The sequence below is a fragment of the Balaenoptera borealis genome, assembly GCF_965194805.1.
Source record: "Balaenoptera borealis genome assembly, chromosome: 8".
NCBI classification, from domain to species: Eukaryota; Metazoa; Chordata; class Mammalia; order Artiodactyla; family Balaenopteridae; genus Balaenoptera; species Balaenoptera borealis.
Genome location: NC_138865.1, coordinates 85,172,728 through 85,190,510, shown reverse-complemented (window position 1 = coordinate 85,190,510; position 17,783 = coordinate 85,172,728). Strand labels below are relative to the sequence as shown.

The following is a 17,783-nucleotide window of genomic DNA, read 5'->3' as shown; positions in this document are numbered from 1 at the left end:
CTTCTTCTATATTGTTCATCTCCTTCTATCTCATAGACTAACTCAGTGTTTCTTACAATCTCTTTAAGAGGTTTTACAGATATCATGAAAAGAAGACTCTCAGGGAATTGCTTCTTTTTAAATTTCCTCTGTTGATTGTTTTATAGTTATGGAGTTATGGTTCACAGTTGTTTGTTTTTTTAATGGATTCTTATTTCTTTAAACAGGAACAATGAATTTGGAGGAAGAGTTTTCTCAAGCAAAAAGTTGGTCACTTTATGGAAACTTTATGGAAATATTTATGTAAATCTCATACCTAGAATGTGCCTAAAGAAAAATCCATTGCTACCATTAAGATCAATGTATTTTCCTTTTCCTTCTGTTGATAAGTCTTACAGGAATTTTCACACCAAGATTTCTGAGTGCTGTATTTGGAGGATTCTTTCATCAACTTGGCACAGATAGAAATGTCATCTTGACCTTGTTTCTGAAGGATGTTTTAACCTCACTAATTAAGCAATCCCCATCACTATTAAGTGAAGCTCTCTTGAGAGTGAAGGGCCTTTGATAGGTAAATTCCCTAATTGGATAGGACCTCTCATCATGAAACAGTCATAACATGTTGATTATAGTTTTACCATTAGGAATTCCATTGCTTAACACAAATGGATTATAACAAGAATTTGATTAAACTAAGTCAATTTTAGCCTGGAGATATTTGGAACCATCAAAAAAAGATCAAGTAACCTTAGTAATCCAGGAGTCTGTGGAAAGAGGATGAGCTTTTGATTCATGATAGCAAAATATTGTACAATAGAGTTTGGGTTTGAATATAATAGCAGTCCTCCAATGATTGCTAATACTTCTTTTCCCTGTCTCTTAAATTACATTAAATTTTTTTATTATGAAAATATTCATGAATACACAAAAGAAGAACTGTATAATGAATTCCCATGTACCTCACTCAGCTTCAGTAATTACCAGTTTTTCTTTCAATCTTCTGTTATCAATCTCCTCCCTCTTTTTTGTTAGTTTGCTGGGATAATTTAAAGCAGATGATGCATGTATTATTTCACCCATAAACACTTTAGTATTCACCTCTGTCAATCTATTTTTATGCTGTTAAAATAACTATAAATGCTAAAAATTACATAGTGCTTTATAGTTCCACCCTGCCTTATTTCATTAGGTTAACACAAAAATTTGATCAATATTATCATCACTGTCAAGCAGATTTAAAAAAACCAGAGGTTTTGAGTGGTTAAATGACATTCTCAGGGGCAGTGGGTTTCAAACCTGGGTCTCATAAATATTTCAGTCAGTCTTACACTCTGGTGCAGATGTGACCATACCAAGTAAAAGCTATTCCTTGGGTATTTGACTTCAACTTCTCTGGGCAGAGGCTCCCTTCTTTTGGTCTTGTGATACCTGTGGACCAACTAAAGAGTGTGAGCATAGCCAGAGGGAAGTGGCCTTTGGAGATGTGTATTAAACATGTCTTTTTATTCTGATGTTTTGACATCTGGGGCTTTGCTGACCCTGGAGAGACTGCCTTTCCCAGGGCTCTAATTCCTAGACATAGTAAAGGACTCACTTACAAGTGCGCCTTTCATAAGCAAACCAACCAATCCAATGCCCACGTTCCCCACCCACCTCCTTTACCTAGCTCTTACACTCCAGGCCACTATCTGCTAGTCGTAATCTCCCCCGGGCCAGGTACCTGACAACTAGGGGCAGCCCCTATGCCCTAGAATCCACCAAAATTATTCAGTCCAGCCAATCCTAAACCTGCTTGCTCTGTCTCACCATTCCTTCCAATGAAGACCACAACAAAGGCTCTTGCCCACATTTTTCCCTCATTCCTTTGCCTCCTGACACTGGTATGTCCCCATGTGGCCCAGTGTGGTGTGGCATGCTACTTCCTCTTGGGAACTGTGAGTATAACAAACTCTCTTTTCAATGGCAGTCATCTCCTGATCTGCTGGCCTGGCCATACCTGGATAATAATAAAACCTGCACTTTAAAACAAAATGGTTAAGGCTGAGTAAAATCTCTGGGGCTTAATATCAAGGCTTGTTGCTGGAAGATCTGACAAGCTTAGTTGGAAGCAGGTGACAGTCCTGGGTCAGGTAATTGGGTTGGAGATCAAACTCTAAAAGCAATAGGGGACAGGCAATGAGGTCAACAACATGTGAAAGACATCATAATTGAATGGCAATAGACAATCATTCAGTTATCTTGCTGGCTTCCCAAGGTGGGCTCAATTCCAGGGGGAATTATATTTTTTCTTAGGTATCAATATCATCTCAAATACATTCCCCTAGGACTATAGGAAGTCAGTGTTCCCTCACACCCTGTTGTTGATGCCTCCCCAATATTTCTTCCCTTAGGCCACCATTTCTGCTGGTCCTGCGTATCCCATCCAGTCTTGCACTGATCTACAGTGAAGGGCTATATCTGAGGCTCTCAGTACCTGACTCTACCTCAAGTGTTTCCTCTTCTCTGAGACTCTAGTTTTCAAGCTAACTGTTACATTTCCAGCTCAGTTTCCATCTCAGGTAGAATTTTAGATCAGACACCATAGACCCTTCTAAATCCAACATCCTCATTTTACATATGAGGAAACTGAGCTTCAGAGAGGTAAAGGACTTGTCCTAAGAACATAGGCTGCAAAAAGGTGAAGGCCTTTTGATATTAAGATACACATTATTTTACTATTCTGATAATTTTTGGTAAAATCTGACTTGTATTTAATGTAGATCATATCTCACAATAACAAGTTCTAGTGGACCATGAGTTACTTGGCTGTAGCACAGTCAATATAACAAATATTTATTTAGATAACTGGGAAATTAATTATTTCCTTATGAAAAAAGTTCTTATAGTAGTTTATGTTATATTTCATTATAATACCTGCACTGTATAATATGTTAGGTTTTTTTTTATACAGCAGGTTCTTATTAGTTATCTATTTTATACATATTAGTGTATATATGTCAGTCCCAATCTCCCAATTCATCCCACCACCACCACCCCCCAATATGTTAGGTTTTGTCTTTTTTTTTTTTTTAAGATTTTTTTGATATGAACCACTTTTTTTTTTAATTTTTTTTTATTTTTTAAAGATTGATTGATTGATTGATTGATTGATTGCTATGTTGGGTCTTCGTTTCTGTGCTAGGGCTTTCTCTAGTTGTGGCAAGCGGGGGCCACTCTTCATCGCGGTGCGCGGGCCTCTCACTATCGCGGCCTCTCACTATCGCGGCCTCTCTTGTTGTGGAGCACAGGCTCCAGACGTGCAGGCTCAGTAGTTGTGGCTCACGGGCCCAGTTGCTCCGCGGCATGTGGGATCTTCCCAGACCAGGGCTCGAACCCGTGTCCCCTGCATTAGCAGGCAGATTCTCAACCACTGCGCCACCGGGGAAGCCCGATGTGAACCACTTTTAAAGTCTTTATTGAATTTGTTACAATATTGCTTCTATTTTATGTTTTCGTTTTTTGGCCGCGAGGCATGTAGGATCTTAGCTCCCCGACCAGGGATCGAGCCTGCACCCGCTGCATTGAAAGGTGAAGGCTTCACCACTGGACCGCCAGGGAAGTCCCAGGTTTTGTCTTTCTGACTTTTGCTTACATACACACAAATATAGTCATAAACAGCCACAAACGCACAACATACACACACCCCACACCTGAATACTCACTTTCCTATTGCCTTAAAAAAAAAAACAACTCCTTAACTCAAATTAACCTATATAGATGGATGGGGCAATAAATAGTTCATGTGTTAAAACACTTCACAATAACTCATTCATTTTAATATGAATTGATTTTGAAATAATGTCCTAAAAGTATGCTGTCAGTTTAAAGAGGTATTTTATTATTTTGTACTGGTTCTGGGAAATATATGATTAAAGCGTCATTATTCAGTAATGAATTCACTTATCCAAGATATAAACATGGACTCAGGGCTCATATGCCTGTGCTAACTACTAAAGTGAACTGAGTGTGATTAGGAAGATTCCTGAGGTCAGTGATTTGCAAACTAAAGGCATGAGAATCACCTGCGGGGGCTTGTTAAACCACAGATGGCTGGGCTCCACCCTCAGAGGGTCTGGGGTGGGCCCCAGGTATTTGTATTTCTAACAAGTTACTGCTGGTTCAGGAACCACATTTGGAAAGATGCTGCCTTAGGTGATCATTCAACTGGAAGTCATACAAGAAGAGGGGCTGGTGTGAGTTTCGTGATTCCTTCAGAACCAACTCATGGACTTGCAGTCTTATACCAGGTAGACAGAGTTATTACTTACTATCTTCCCTGTGCCTTTATTGTGACCTGAAAGGAGGACGCTCCTAAAACCCATGCAAGTAGTAACTCAAGTCACATAAATATGTGTGAAAGATACACCAACAGTACCTGCTGCTGAAACAGAGACACTAATACCTGCAATCCTTAATGCTTTAAAACAATCAGGTTTTTCATGTCCTGTAAGTTGAGGGTGAGGGGTGGTTCCATATTCTTGTGTACTATCAATTTGTAAGAAATGTGAAAAATTTTTGATAAATCTCCACTGCCATGGATCATGGCTATCCTGTAATTTAGGTATCACTAGCACATACTAAGGTAGTGCTGCTTCTACTGTAAGCTGCCTTTGACCATATATGTTGTTGCTGATTTTAATGTATCAATATTGTTGATCCTTATTATTCATGGATTCCATATTTAAGAACTTGCCTACTTGATGAAATTTACTTATAACCCCAAAATCAATAGTCATGATGCTTTCCTGGCCATTTGTGACCATGTGCAGAGCAGAGATAAATTTGAGTAGCCCAAGGTGTATGTTCTCAGCTGAGATCCAACAGGGCGAGGCTTTGCCTTCTTGTTTCAGCTCTCATACTGTAAAGAAGTGTCCTTTTCTTGGTCCATTTAGTGCCATGTTTTTCACATTTTTTGTGCCCTTTATTAGTGATCTTGCTGTTTAAAATGGCCCCAAACATAGTACTGAAGTGCTGGGTAGTATTCCTGAGGGCAAGAAGGCTGTGACGTGCCTTATAGAGAAAATATGTGTCAAATTAACTTTGTTCAGGCATGAGTTACATTGCTGTTGTCCATGAGTCCAGTGTTAACGAACCAATAATATATATTAAATAAGGTGTCTTTAAACAAAAGCAAAAAACAAGGTTATGTTTTGATCATTTGACAAAAATGTATGTTCAAACGCTTGCAGAAACCTAACCCTGGTACTTCCCCTAGGAGCAATGGTTGAGTATTTGCTAATCAGTGTTTGCAGCAGCTTCATATAACATAGGAGGATCAGCTGGCTTGGATTTACTGAGGATACCATGCTTAGTGAATTTTGTTCATCTGTTGATTAAATTTACCAACTTATTTCATGTTATCAGCACCATATGTTCACTTCTCATTAAACATTAAAATGCAGACTTTCCACCGTGAAGTAATGTTCTGAAGTGTGCATTTTAGGAGGGAAAGAATCCCAGAGTACCTGTGTGATAGAAAGGGTTTGGACATTGGATTCTTTCTTCTACTCAAAAGAAGAAATATTTGAAACTGTTTCCCTGAGGAAACATCGCTATTTAGTTAAGGGATAGGTAATAGATCTAAAAGTCAGCCCATTAACTGGATCTTTTGCCAGTTTTCTAACTGAGCTAAAATTTACAATAATTCAATAAAACTATTGAACAAATGAGAGATAATGATAATAGTTATTATTTACTGAGCCCCTTCCATGTTCTAGGAACCGTACAAGGCACTTGTTACACACATTATTTCATCAGCTTCCCATCTTCCCAATGCTACTTGTGAGAAGTAGCATTGTCCCCAGTTTACAGATAGAGTCATTGAGGCTCTGGAAGTTGAAAGAGAAATGATACAGGTCACAGAGCTAGTAAGCCTGGACCCAAGTTTGCTGTTTTCCCCCCACTGTATTCCCCTTGGCTTCCATCTATGTGGAAGGAGAAGGGAGTCTGACTTCTCCCTCAGATATGATTAGCCAAAAGGTGATATGACAGTGGGACAGGCTGATTTTCACAGACTGAATGTTGATTGCAATTCTGTGAATTTGGAGTGGACAGTACTTCCGGCTGAGAACAGATTGTTATCATGCTTTTTGATACTGGTTGATTGGAAGCCAGTGAAAGGATATTCTGACATAAGTAGTTGAATTAAACATTTTATGTTCTCAGTTTTCTCTTTTACCAGGTTCACCTTGGGGTCTGAAGTGTTCTTGCCTTGAACACTGCTCTGAATGAACTAATGAGAGAAGAACAATACTTCATTTCTTCTTTTTAATCGAAATGTCATGTCCTTGAAAGGAATTCTCCTTTAAAAGTTGACAGTCCACTCTTAACTTGCTTTGGGATGTATTTAGATATATCTGGAGAAGTCTTGCACAAACTCAAAATTCTGGAAAGAAATAAACTCTCATTCTTAGTCTCTTTTCACTCAAAACAGCAAACTCACACAGCAACAATAGCTTAATCTTACTCAATTTCTAGGCATTTACTTCTAATCCATGAAGAGCTCCTAAATTAGCATTATGTGTGCCATGTTAGATTACTTGATATCCTAAATAAGATGATGGATGCCATATAAGGGCAGAGCCTATTGCTTAAATTATTTGAGCCTAGTATAATAAGTGTTGTATTACGATCATATATGAGGTTCCTTAGTTAATCTAGGCACAATATGGGATAAGCACTTCTGTGACTCTCTGATTTATATATTCAAATGGGGATTCTGTAGATTCTGTCACAAAACAGACATGCAAGAGTACAGATTTGGAGCGCAGCCCCAAAAGGTGTTTGGGGCTCTAGGTATTGATCATGAAGCAAAGCACAGTTCCTTGCATGTGGTCGGTGCTCCGTAAATTTATGTTAACTTAATGACTGGGTCGAGACCAGGCTATGAAGGCTATACCACAGTAAGTTATGTGTCAATTGAAATTTTGTGAAGCAAATACCATCTTGAATGTGTAGTCAGAGCTTGTTATATTTAGGAACTTGGCCTGGAATTATCTGTAGAATGAATAGCTACTTCCTAATTTGCTTACTCAGTAAGTTTTACTATTCAAAAAAATAATTTACTGTATTCCCCACACTATACTCATTTATTTTGCCATTGGAAGTTTGTACCTCTTAATCTCCCTTACCTATTTCTCTCCTCCCACCCCCTCCCCTCTGGCAACCACTTGTTTGTTCTGTGTATCTGTATCTCTGATGATGTTTTGTTATATTTGTTCATTTGCTTTGTTTTTAAGCTTCCACGTATAAGTGAAATCAAACAGTATTTGTCTTTCTCTATCTGACTTATTTCACTTAGCATCATACCCTCTAGGTCTATCCATGTTGCCACAAATGGCAAGATTTCATTCCTTCTTCTTTAATTTTTGAATTTTATTTAATTTATTTTTTTATACAGCAGGTTCTTATTAGTTATCTATTTTATACATATTAGTATATATATGTCAATCCCAACCTCCCAATTCATCACCCCACCCCCTACCCCATCCCCCCACCACTTTCCCTGCTTGGTGTCCATACGTTTGTTCTCTACATCTGTGTATCTGTTTCTGCCCTGCAAACCGGTTCATCTGTACCATTTTTCTAGGTTCCACATATATGCGTTAATATACGATATTTGTTTTTCTCTTTCTGACTTACTTCACTCTGTATGACAGTCTCTAGATCCATCCACGTCTCTACAAAGGACCCAATTTCGTTCCTTTTTATGGCTGAGTAATACTCCATTGTATATATGTACCACACCTTCTTTATCCATTCGTCTGTCGATGGGCATTTAGGTTTCTTCCATTACCTGGCTATTGTAAATAGTGCTGCAATGAACATTGGGGTGCATATGTCTTTTTGAATTAAGGTTTTCTCTGGGTATATGCCCAGTAGTGGGATTGCTGGGTCATATGTTTTTTAAAGGAACTATTTTTAGTTTTTTAAAGGAACCTCCATACTGTTCTCCATAGTGGCTGTATCAATTTACATTCCCACCACCATTGCAAGAGGGTTCCCTTTTCTCCACACCCTCTCCAGTATTTGTTGTTTGTAGATTTTCTGATGATGCCCATTCTAACTGGTGTGAGGTGATACCTCATTGTAGTTTTAATTTGCATTTCTCTAATAATTAGTGATGTTGAGCAGCTTTTCATGTGCTTCTTGGCCATCTGTATGTCTTCTTTGGAGAAATGTCTATTTAGGTCTTCTGCCCATTTTTGGATTGGGTTGTTTGTTTCTTTAATATTGAGCTGAATGAGCTGTTTATATATTTTGGAGATTAATCCTTTGTCCGTTGATTCATTTGCAAATACTTTCTCCCATTCTGAGAGTTGTCTTTTCGTATTGTTTATGGTTTCCTTTGCTGTGCAAAAAGCTTTGAAGTTTCATTAGGTCCCATTTGTTTATTTTTGTTTTTATTTCCATTACTCTAGGAGATAGATCAAAAAAGATCTTGCTGTGATTTATGTCAAAGAGTGTTCTTCCTATGTTTTCCTCTAAGAGTTTTACAGTGACCAGTCTTACATTTAGGTCTCGAATCCATTTTGAGTTTATTTTTGTGTATGGTGTTAGGGAGTATTCTAATTTCATTCTTTTACATGTAGCTGTCCAGTTTTCCCAGCACCACTTATTGAAGAGACTGTCTTTTCTCCATTGTATATCTTTGCCTCCTTTGTCATAGATTAGTTGACCATAGGTGCGTGGGTTTATCTCTGGGCTTTCTATCTTGTTCCATTGATCTATGTTTCTGTTTTAGTGCCAGTACCATATTGTCTTGATTACTGTAGCTTTGTAGTATAGTCTGAAGTCAGGGAGTCTGATTCCTCCAGCTCTGTTTTTTTCCCTCAAGACTGCTTTGGCTATTCGGGGTCTTTTGTGTCTCCATACACATTTTAAGATGATTTGTTCTAGTTCCGTAAAAAATGCCATTGGTAATTTGATAGGGATTGCATTGAATCTGTAGATTGCTTTGGGTAGTATAGTCATTTTCACAATATTGATTCTTCCAATCCAAGAACATGGTATATCTCTCCATCTGCTGGTATCATCTTTAATTTCTTTCATCAGTGGCTTATAGTTTTCTGCATACAGGTCTTTTGTCTCCTTAGGTAGGTTTATTCCTAGGTATTTTATTCTTTTTGTTGCAATGGTAAATGGGAGTGTTTCCATAATTTCTCTTTCAGATTTTTCATCATTAGTGTATAGGAATGCAAGAGATTTCTGTGCATTAATTTTGTATCCTGCAACTTTACCAAATTCATTGATTAGATCTAGTAGTTTTCTGGTGGCATTTTTAGGATTCTCTATGTATAGTATCATGTCATCTGCAAACAGTGACAGTTTTACTTCCTCATTTCCAATTTGTATTCCTTTTATTTCTTTTTCTTCTCTGATTGCTGTGGCTAGGACTTCCAAAACTATGTTGAATAATAGTGGTGAGAGTGGACATCTTTGTCTTTTTCCTGATCTCAGAGGAAATGCTTTCAGTTTTTCACCATTCAGAATGATGTTTGCTGTGGGTTTGTCGTATATGGCCTTTATTATGTTGAGGTAGGTTCCCTCTATGCCCACTTTCTGGAGAGTTTTTATCATAAATGGGTGCTGAATTTTGTCAAAAGCTTTTTCTGCATCTATTGAGATGATCGTATGGTTTTTATTCTTCAGTTTGTTAATATAGTGTATCACATTGATTGATTTGCATTTATTGAAGAATCCTTGCATCCCTAGGATAAATCCCACTTGATCGTGGTGTATGATCCTTTTAATGTGTTGTTGGATTCTGTTTGCTAGTATTTTGTTGAGGATTTTTGCATCTATATTCATCAGTGATATTGGTCTGTAATTTTCTTTTTTTGTAGTATCTTTGTCTGGGTTTGGTATCAGGGTGACGGTGGCCTCATAGAATGAGTTTGGGAGTGTTCCTTCCTCTGCAATTTTTTGGAAGAGTTTGAGAAGGATGGGTGTTAGCTCTTCTCTAAATGTTTGATAGAAGTCACCTGTGAAGCCATCTGCTCCTGGACTTTTGTTTGTTGTAAGATTTTTAATCACAGTTTCAATTTCATTACTTGTGATTGGTCTGTTCATATTTTCTGTTTCTTCCTGGTTCAGTCTTGGAAGGTTATACCTTTCTAAGAATTTGTCCATTTCTTCCAGGTTGTCCATTTTATTGGCATAGAGTTGCTTGTAGTAGTCTCTTAGGATGCTTTGTATTTCTGTGGTGTCCATGGTAACTCCTCCTTTTTCATTTCTAATTTTATTGATTTGAGTCCTCTCCCTCTTTTTCTTGATGAGTCTGGCTAAAGGTTTATCAATTTTGTTTATCTTCTCAATGAACCAGCTTTTAGTTTTATTGATCTTTGCTATTCTTTTCTTTGTTTCTATTTCATTTATTTCCGCTCTGATCTTTATGATTTCTTTCCATCTACTAACTTTGGGATTTGTTTGTCTTTCTTTTTAGTTCCTTTAGGTGTAAGGTTAGGTTGTTTATTTGAGATGTTTCTTGTTTCTTAAGGTAAGCTTGTATTGCTATAAACTTCCCTCTTAGAACTGCCTTTGCTGCATCTCATAGGTTTTGGGCTATCATGTTTTCGTTGTAATTTGTCTCTAGGAATATTTTGATTTCCTCTTTGATTTCTTCAGTGATCTCTTGGTTATTTAGTAGTGTATTGTTTAGCCTCGATGTATTTGTGTTTTTTATGTTTTTTACCCTGTAATTGATTTCTAACCTCATAGTGTTGTGGTCAGAAAAGATGCTTGGTATGATTTCAGTTTTCTTAAATTTACCAAGGCTTGATTTGTGCCCCAAGATGTGATCTGTCCTGCAGAATGTTCCTTGTGCACTTGAGAAGAAAGTGTAATCTGCTGTTTTTGGATGGAATGTCCTATAAATATCAATCAAGTCCATCTCGTTTAATGTATCATTTAAAGCTTTTGTTTCATTATTTATTTTCATTTTGGATGATCTGTCCATTGGTGAAAGTGGGGTATTAAAGTCCCCTACTATGATAGTGTTACTGTCGATTTCCCCTTTTATGGCTGTTAGCATTTGCCTTATGTATTGAGGTGCTCCTATGTTGGGTGCATAAATATTTACAATTGTTATATCTTCTTCTTGGATTGATCCCTTGATCATTATGTAGTGTCCTTCTTTGTCTCTTGTAATAGTCTTTATTTTAAAGTCTATTTTGTCTGATATGAGAATTGCTACTCCAGCTTTCTTTTGATTTCCATTTGCATGGGATATCTTTTCCATCCCCTCACTTTCAGTCTGTATGTGTCCCTAGGTCTGAAGTGGGTCTCTTGTAGACAGCATATATATGGGTCTTGTTTTTGTATCCATTCAGCCAGTCTATGTCTTTTGGTTGGAGCATTTAATCCATTTACATTTAAGGTAGTTATCGATATGTGTGTTCCTATTACCATTTTCTTAATTGTTTTTGGTTTGTTATTGTGGGTCTTTTTCTTCTCTTGTGTTTCCTGCCTAGAGAAGTTCCTCTAGCATTTGTTGTAAAGCTGGTTTGGTGGTGCTGAATTCTCTTAGTCTTTGCTTGTCTGTAAAGGTTTTAATTTCTCCATCTAATCTGAATGAGATCCTTGCTGGATAGAGTAATCTTGGTTGTAGGTTTTTCTCTTTCATCACTTTAAATATTTCCTGCCACTCCCTTCTGGCTTGCAGAGTTTCTGCTGAAAGGCCAGCTGTTAACGTTATGGGAATTCCCTTGTATGTTATTTGTTGCTTTTCCCTTGCTGCTTTTAATATTTTTTCTTTGTATGTAATTTTTGATAGTTTGATTAATATGTGTCTTGGCGTGTTTCTCCTTGGTTTTATCCTGTATGGGAGTCTCTGTGCTTCCTGGACTTGATTATTTCCTTTCCCGTATTAGGGAAATTTTCAACTATTATCTCTTCAAATATTTTTTCAGTCCCTTTTTTTCTCTTCTTCTTCTGGGACCCCTATAATTCGAATGTTGGTGCATTTAATGTTGTCCCAGAGGTCTCTGAGACTGTCCTCAATTCTCTTCATTCTTTTTTCTTTATTCTGCTCTGCAGTAGTTATTTCCACTATTTTATCTTCCTGGTCACTTATCCGTTCTTCTGCCTCAGGTAATCTGCTACTGATTCCTTCTAGAGAATTTTTTATTTCATTTATTGTGTTGTTCATCACTGTTTGTTTGCTCTTTAGTTCTTCTAGGTCCTTGTTAAACATTTCTTGTATTTTCTCCATTCTATTTCCAAGATTTTGGATCATCTTTACTATCATTACTCTGAATTCTTTTTCAGGTAGACAGCCTATTTCCTCTTCATTTGTTTGGTCTGGTGGGTTTTTACCTTGCTCCTTCATCTGCTGTGTATTTCTCTGTCTTCTCATTTTGCTTAACTCACTGTGTTTGGGGTCTCCTTTTCGCAGGCTGCAGGTTCGCAGTTCCTGTTGTTTTTGTTGTCTGCCCCCAGTGGGTAAGTTTGGTTCAGTGGGTAGTGTAGGCTTCCTGGTGGAGGGCACTGGTGCCTGTATTCTGGTGGACGAGGCTGGATCTTATCTTTTTGGTGGGCAGGACCGCATCCGGTGTTGTGTTTTGGGGTGTCTCTGAACTTATTATGATTTTAGGCAGCCTCTCTGCTAATAGGTGGGGTTGTGTTCCTGTCTTGCTAGTTGCTTGGCATAGGGTGTCCAACACAGTAGCTTACTGGTTGTTGAGTGGAGCTGGGTCTTCATGCTGAGATGGAGAACTCTGAGAGAGCTTTTGCCATTTGATATTACGTGGGTCCCGGAGGTCTCTCGTGGACCAATGTCCTGAACTTGGCTCTCCCACCTCATAGGCTCAGGCCTGACACCCGTCCGGAGCACCAAGACCCTGTCAGCCACACTGCTCAGAAGAAAGGGAGAAAAAAAGAAAGAAAGAAAGAAAAATAAAATAAAATAAAGTTATTAAAATAAGAAATTAAAATATATTATTAAAAATAAAGAAATGAAAAGGTAATAAGAAAAAAGAAAGAAGAGAGCAACCAAAACAAAAAACAAATTCACCAATGACAACAAGTGCTAAAAACTATACTAAAAAAAACCCCAAAACTAAAAATGGACAGACAGACCCTAGGACAAATGTTAAAAGCAAAGCTATACAGACAAAATCACACAAAGAAGCATACACATACACACTCAGAAAAGGAGAAAAAGGAAAAAAACATTAAAAAAAAAGGAAGAGAGCAACCCAATCAATAAACAAATCTACCAATGATAATAAGCTCTAAATACTAAACTAAGTTAAGCATAAAACCAGAAACAAATTAGATGCAGAAAGCAAACCCCAAGTCTACAGTTGCTCCCAAAGTCCACTGCCTCAATTTGGGGATGATTTGTTGTCTATTCAGGTATTCCACAGATGCAGCAGATCCATCAGTTTGATTGTGGAGATTTAATCGTCTGCTCCTGAGGCTGCTGGGAGAGATTTCCCTTTTTCCTGTTTGTTCGCACAGCTCCTGGGGTTCAGCTTTGGATTTGGCCCTGCCTCTGTGTGTAGGTCGCCTGAGGGTATCTGTTCCCTGCCCAGACAGGAGGGGGTTAAAATAGCAGCTGACTAGGGGGATCTGGCTCACTCAGGCCAGGGGGAGGGAGGGGTACGGAATGCGGGGTGAGCCTGTGGCAGCAGAGGCTGGCGTGACGTTGCAACAGCCTGAGGCACGACGTGTGTTCTCCCGGGGAAGTTGTCCCTGGATCACAGGACCATGGCAGTGGTGGGGGGTGCACAGGCTCCCGGGAGGGGAGGTGTGGATAGTGACCTGTGCTTGCATTCAGGCTTCTTGGTGGCTGCAGCAGCAGCCTTAGCGTTTCATGCCTGTCTCTGGGTCCATGCTGATAGCCGCGGCTCATGCCCATCTCTGGAGCTTGTTTAGGTGGTGCCCTGAATCCCGTCTCCTCGTGCCCCCTGAAACAATGCTCTTTTGCCTCCTTGGCAGTTCCAGACTTTTTCCTGGACTCTCTCCCGGCTAGCTGTGGCGCACTAACCCCCTTCAGGCTGTGTTCACGCAGCCAACCCCAGTCCTCTCCCTGGGATCTGACCTCCGAAGCCCAAGCCTCAGCTCCCAGCCCCCACCCGCCCCGGCGGGTGAGCAGACAAGCCTCTCGGGCTGGTGAGTGCTGGTTGGCACCGATCCTCTGTGCGGGAATCTCTCCGCTTTGCCCTCTGCAACCCTGTTGCTGTGCTCTCCTCTGTGGCCCTGAAGCTCTCCCCAACCCCGCCACCTGCCATCTCCACCAGTGAAGGGGCTTCCTAGTGTATGGGAACTTTTCCTCCTTCACAGCTCCCTCCCCGAGGTGCAGGTCCCGTCCCTATTCTTTTGTCTCTGTTTTTTCTTTTGCCCTACCCAGGTACGTGGGGAGTTTCTTGCCTTTTGGGAAGTCTGAGGTCTTCTGCCAGCGTTCAGTAGGTGTTCTGTAGGAGTTGTTCCTCATGTAGATGTAGTTTTGATGTATTTGTGGGGAGGAAGGTGGTCTCTACGTCTTACTCCTCCGCCATCCTGAAGCTATGTCTAATAGAGATTTTTGGCATTTCTGCCTATAGACTTATTTTCAAGAATTTGTTTCTTTGAAGTATAATTTGTTTACGTTGGTAGAATACTTGAGAATGATTCTTTGGCATCAGTATTTTTTAATCATCATGTCACAGGTGAAACTAATACATGGCCAAGGCTGTGAATCATTTTTCAGGCCAGTGGTTCTCATACTTTTTGTGCATCAGGATCACCTGGAAGACTTGTTAGATTGGTGAGCCTGACCCCTGGAATTTCTGATTTAGTGGGTCGGGGTGAAGCCCCCCAAATTTCTAACAATTTCCCTGGTGATGCTGCTGCTGCTGCTGGTCCGGGAGCCATCCTTTGAGAACTTGTGATTTAGGTTATAGAGATCCCTTGTCCTGAAGGAGGCTTTTTGACTCCTGAGATGTAGGTAAACATTTGCTTAAGGTTATCAAAATTCCATGCCCATAATTTTGACAAATTCTGGGGTGGGATTTATGTGCTCATGTGCCCTCCTGTCTTCTCTTGCCTCTTGGGCTCCTGCTCCCTTTCACATGATCAGTGTTAACTCAGCCTCTTCTTCTAGTTCATTTGTGAGCAAAACAGACTTCAGCAGAAATGTTTCAGGTACCCTAGGAAGGGCTTATAGCACTTTCACAAGTTCTTCCACTGGCTCCCCAGTAGCCTTCTCACCTTGCTGGCTCCAGCCTCTCTCCATTTTTCTGTCGTCTCTCTTCTCTCCACTGTCTTCCTTATTCACTTGTCAGGAGGAAGAAAAATCCATCCTTGTCTATGAAAATTGGCAGAACTATTACATGTTATTCTGCAGATTCTTTTCTCTTGTAAGAGTCTATCAAGATATTACCCCAGGGACTTCCCTGGTGGTCCAGTGGTTAAGAATCCACCTTCCAATGCAGGGGATGCGGGTTCGATCCCTGGTCAGGGAACTAAGATCCCACATGCCACGGGGCAACTAAGCCTGTGTGCCACAACTACTGAGCTTGCACGCCTCAATTACAGCCAGCATGCCACAAACTACAGAGCCCATGTGCCACAAACTACAGAGCCCATGCGCTCTAGAGCCCGTGCAACACAACTAGAGAAGAGAAAACCCTCTCGCCACAACTAGAGAGAAGCCCACACACCACAACGAAGAGCCCACATGCCACAACTAAGACCCGATGCAGCCAAAAATGAATAAAGATAAATAATAAATAAATAAATCTTTTTTTTTTTTTTTTAATAAAGGTATTATCCCAAACTAAGATGGTTCCCTTCTGGGAGTAATTCTGGTGCCAGATGTTAAGATAATGATTACTTTTACCTCATTATTATTAAATACACATCAAAATGATAACACTGTAACAATTATCTGGATTTATCTACTTTTACCATTTTTCTCAGAATCTCAGAATGAAACTCTGACATCTTTAAATCTTTGCCCTTGTCATGTTTACTTTTTTACTTTATTTTTATGGTCTGGAAATTGTATTAGGTGTCTTCATTGTGTGTGTTTCTGGAAGGTCCATTTGTAGCCTCAGCCTGGTTGGGAAGGCAGGACCAGTAGGTGAGGAGCGATGGGGTGGGGTTAGTGGATATGCAGGGCCAAGGTAAATTTGAGGGTTGAATTTTTGTAAACTTTATAAAAAGTGCATTTCACAATCTATTCTAATAACCTTTTGTCCTTTCTTCTTTCCAGGGTTTGCTCACTGGCTAATTATTGTCATATTAGTTTGGAATGTGTGAAATTCAGTTTCTGCAAGAATGTCACCCTGGATGTGGTTAAAAAACTTTGTAAAAACGGTCGACGGTAAGAGAATGTTGATTTTGGCCACTTGTGTCTCTTTCAGTCCTAAATGCCATTATGAAGTGAAGAGGAAACGTGATATTAGCTGTGCATTGGTTTGTGCTTTATAAATCCTCGTGGTTGTTTCCATTTTATTAACAGAGTTCTAGCAATCATTAAATATTTCCCAGAAAATAGCTTCTGGTAACTTTATTTAAGACTAAACCAAGGTAACTCATAGCAGACCACTGTGGCTTCCCCTCCATTGGTCCTAGCTCCCACTTGCCTCCTTCCTGGGCTGCTCATGTTATATGGGGCGTGTAGGCTCAGCTGCTGCCCTGGAGGAACCCAGTGGCTAGGATGGGGTTGGGCTTAGTTAATTTTGTAAACAAACAAATAAATGTACCTAGGCCCTGAAAAAAAGAAAAAAAAAAAAAGACAAAACCAAGCTTTCATGACATCTCAAATGTACTTTGGAATTCATAGAAAAGTTCAGAAAAAATATTTGGAAAACTTAAATGAAATACCTTTCAGTTATTTCAGCCTCTGTCCTTGGAACACCATTTACGAGAATTATACAAGCTAAGGAAATAAAAAGATTTCAGGAGTTACCAGAGTTGAAGCTACCATTTCAAGTGTTCCATATTTCAAGAATTATTTTATTAGTCCTAGTCTACTCTCTGAAATCTGATCTCTGTGAATGAAATCTAAGATTTTTGTAATAATCTTTCATGAAATGGGGGAATCCATGGAATAATTAGGGGAATACATAGAACAAATACTTGTATATGGGGCCCTGGAACTTTTTAGGTTTCAAAACAAACAACATATTGGAATAGTCTGAGGAAATCCCTTTTGCCAACTGTAAATATCTTATAAAAATTAACTAATAATTTGTTTATTACTGGAAGGCATGAATTGAGAGCTTAAAAGACAATGAAATATACATTATTTTAAAAAATCATCTCTAAAGGTATGGCATTCTCAACAAATGTGTTGGTGGGCAAGAATTCTATCTCATTGTACGGTGCAAATGTGACCTCTTACTTTTTTTTTTAATAAAGCTAACTTTTCATTTTATTCACTCATCCTCTATAACATTAAAGACTTACAAATTAAGGAATACATTAACAACATTAGAAATTCTGATTCTGTATTTCTAATTACTACACTAGTAAAAGATGAGTATCTTAGTTCATTGCTAAGCTGAGGCTCTTGGGTTTTGGTGAAAAGAGCCTTATTTGAATATCTCATCCTTTGAATTCTGAATTATGTAATGCTTTCCAGAGGAACAGGAATGGTTTTAGAATTTTATAGATCTCTTTCTGACTGATCTTTTGTCTCATTTTGTACTTCTGGGAATAAGAGCTTTAATCTTTTTTGGTCTAAAAAGGATTAATATTTTAACGTCTTATACAGAATTGGGAACAACTTTCATGTCACACAGAAATGTACATTTCTCCATTATTTTGCATGAATA

At 39.0% G+C, this 17,783-nt stretch overlaps 1 protein-coding gene across 2 annotated transcripts in view; it reads left to right on the top strand.

The window, feature by feature from the left end:
* Nucleotides 1-17,383, top strand: part of SPATA31F3 (SPATA31 subfamily F member 3) — a 194,204-nt gene extending 176,821 nt beyond the window's left edge. For both annotated transcript variants that reach the window (XR_014247288.1, XR_014247289.1), the window contains one exon: nucleotides 16,217-17,383. The gene's annotated coding sequence lies outside the window, so the exon portion shown is untranslated. The remainder of the gene's footprint in view (nucleotides 1-16,216) is intronic.
* Nucleotides 17,384-17,783: the final 400 nt, after the last annotated feature.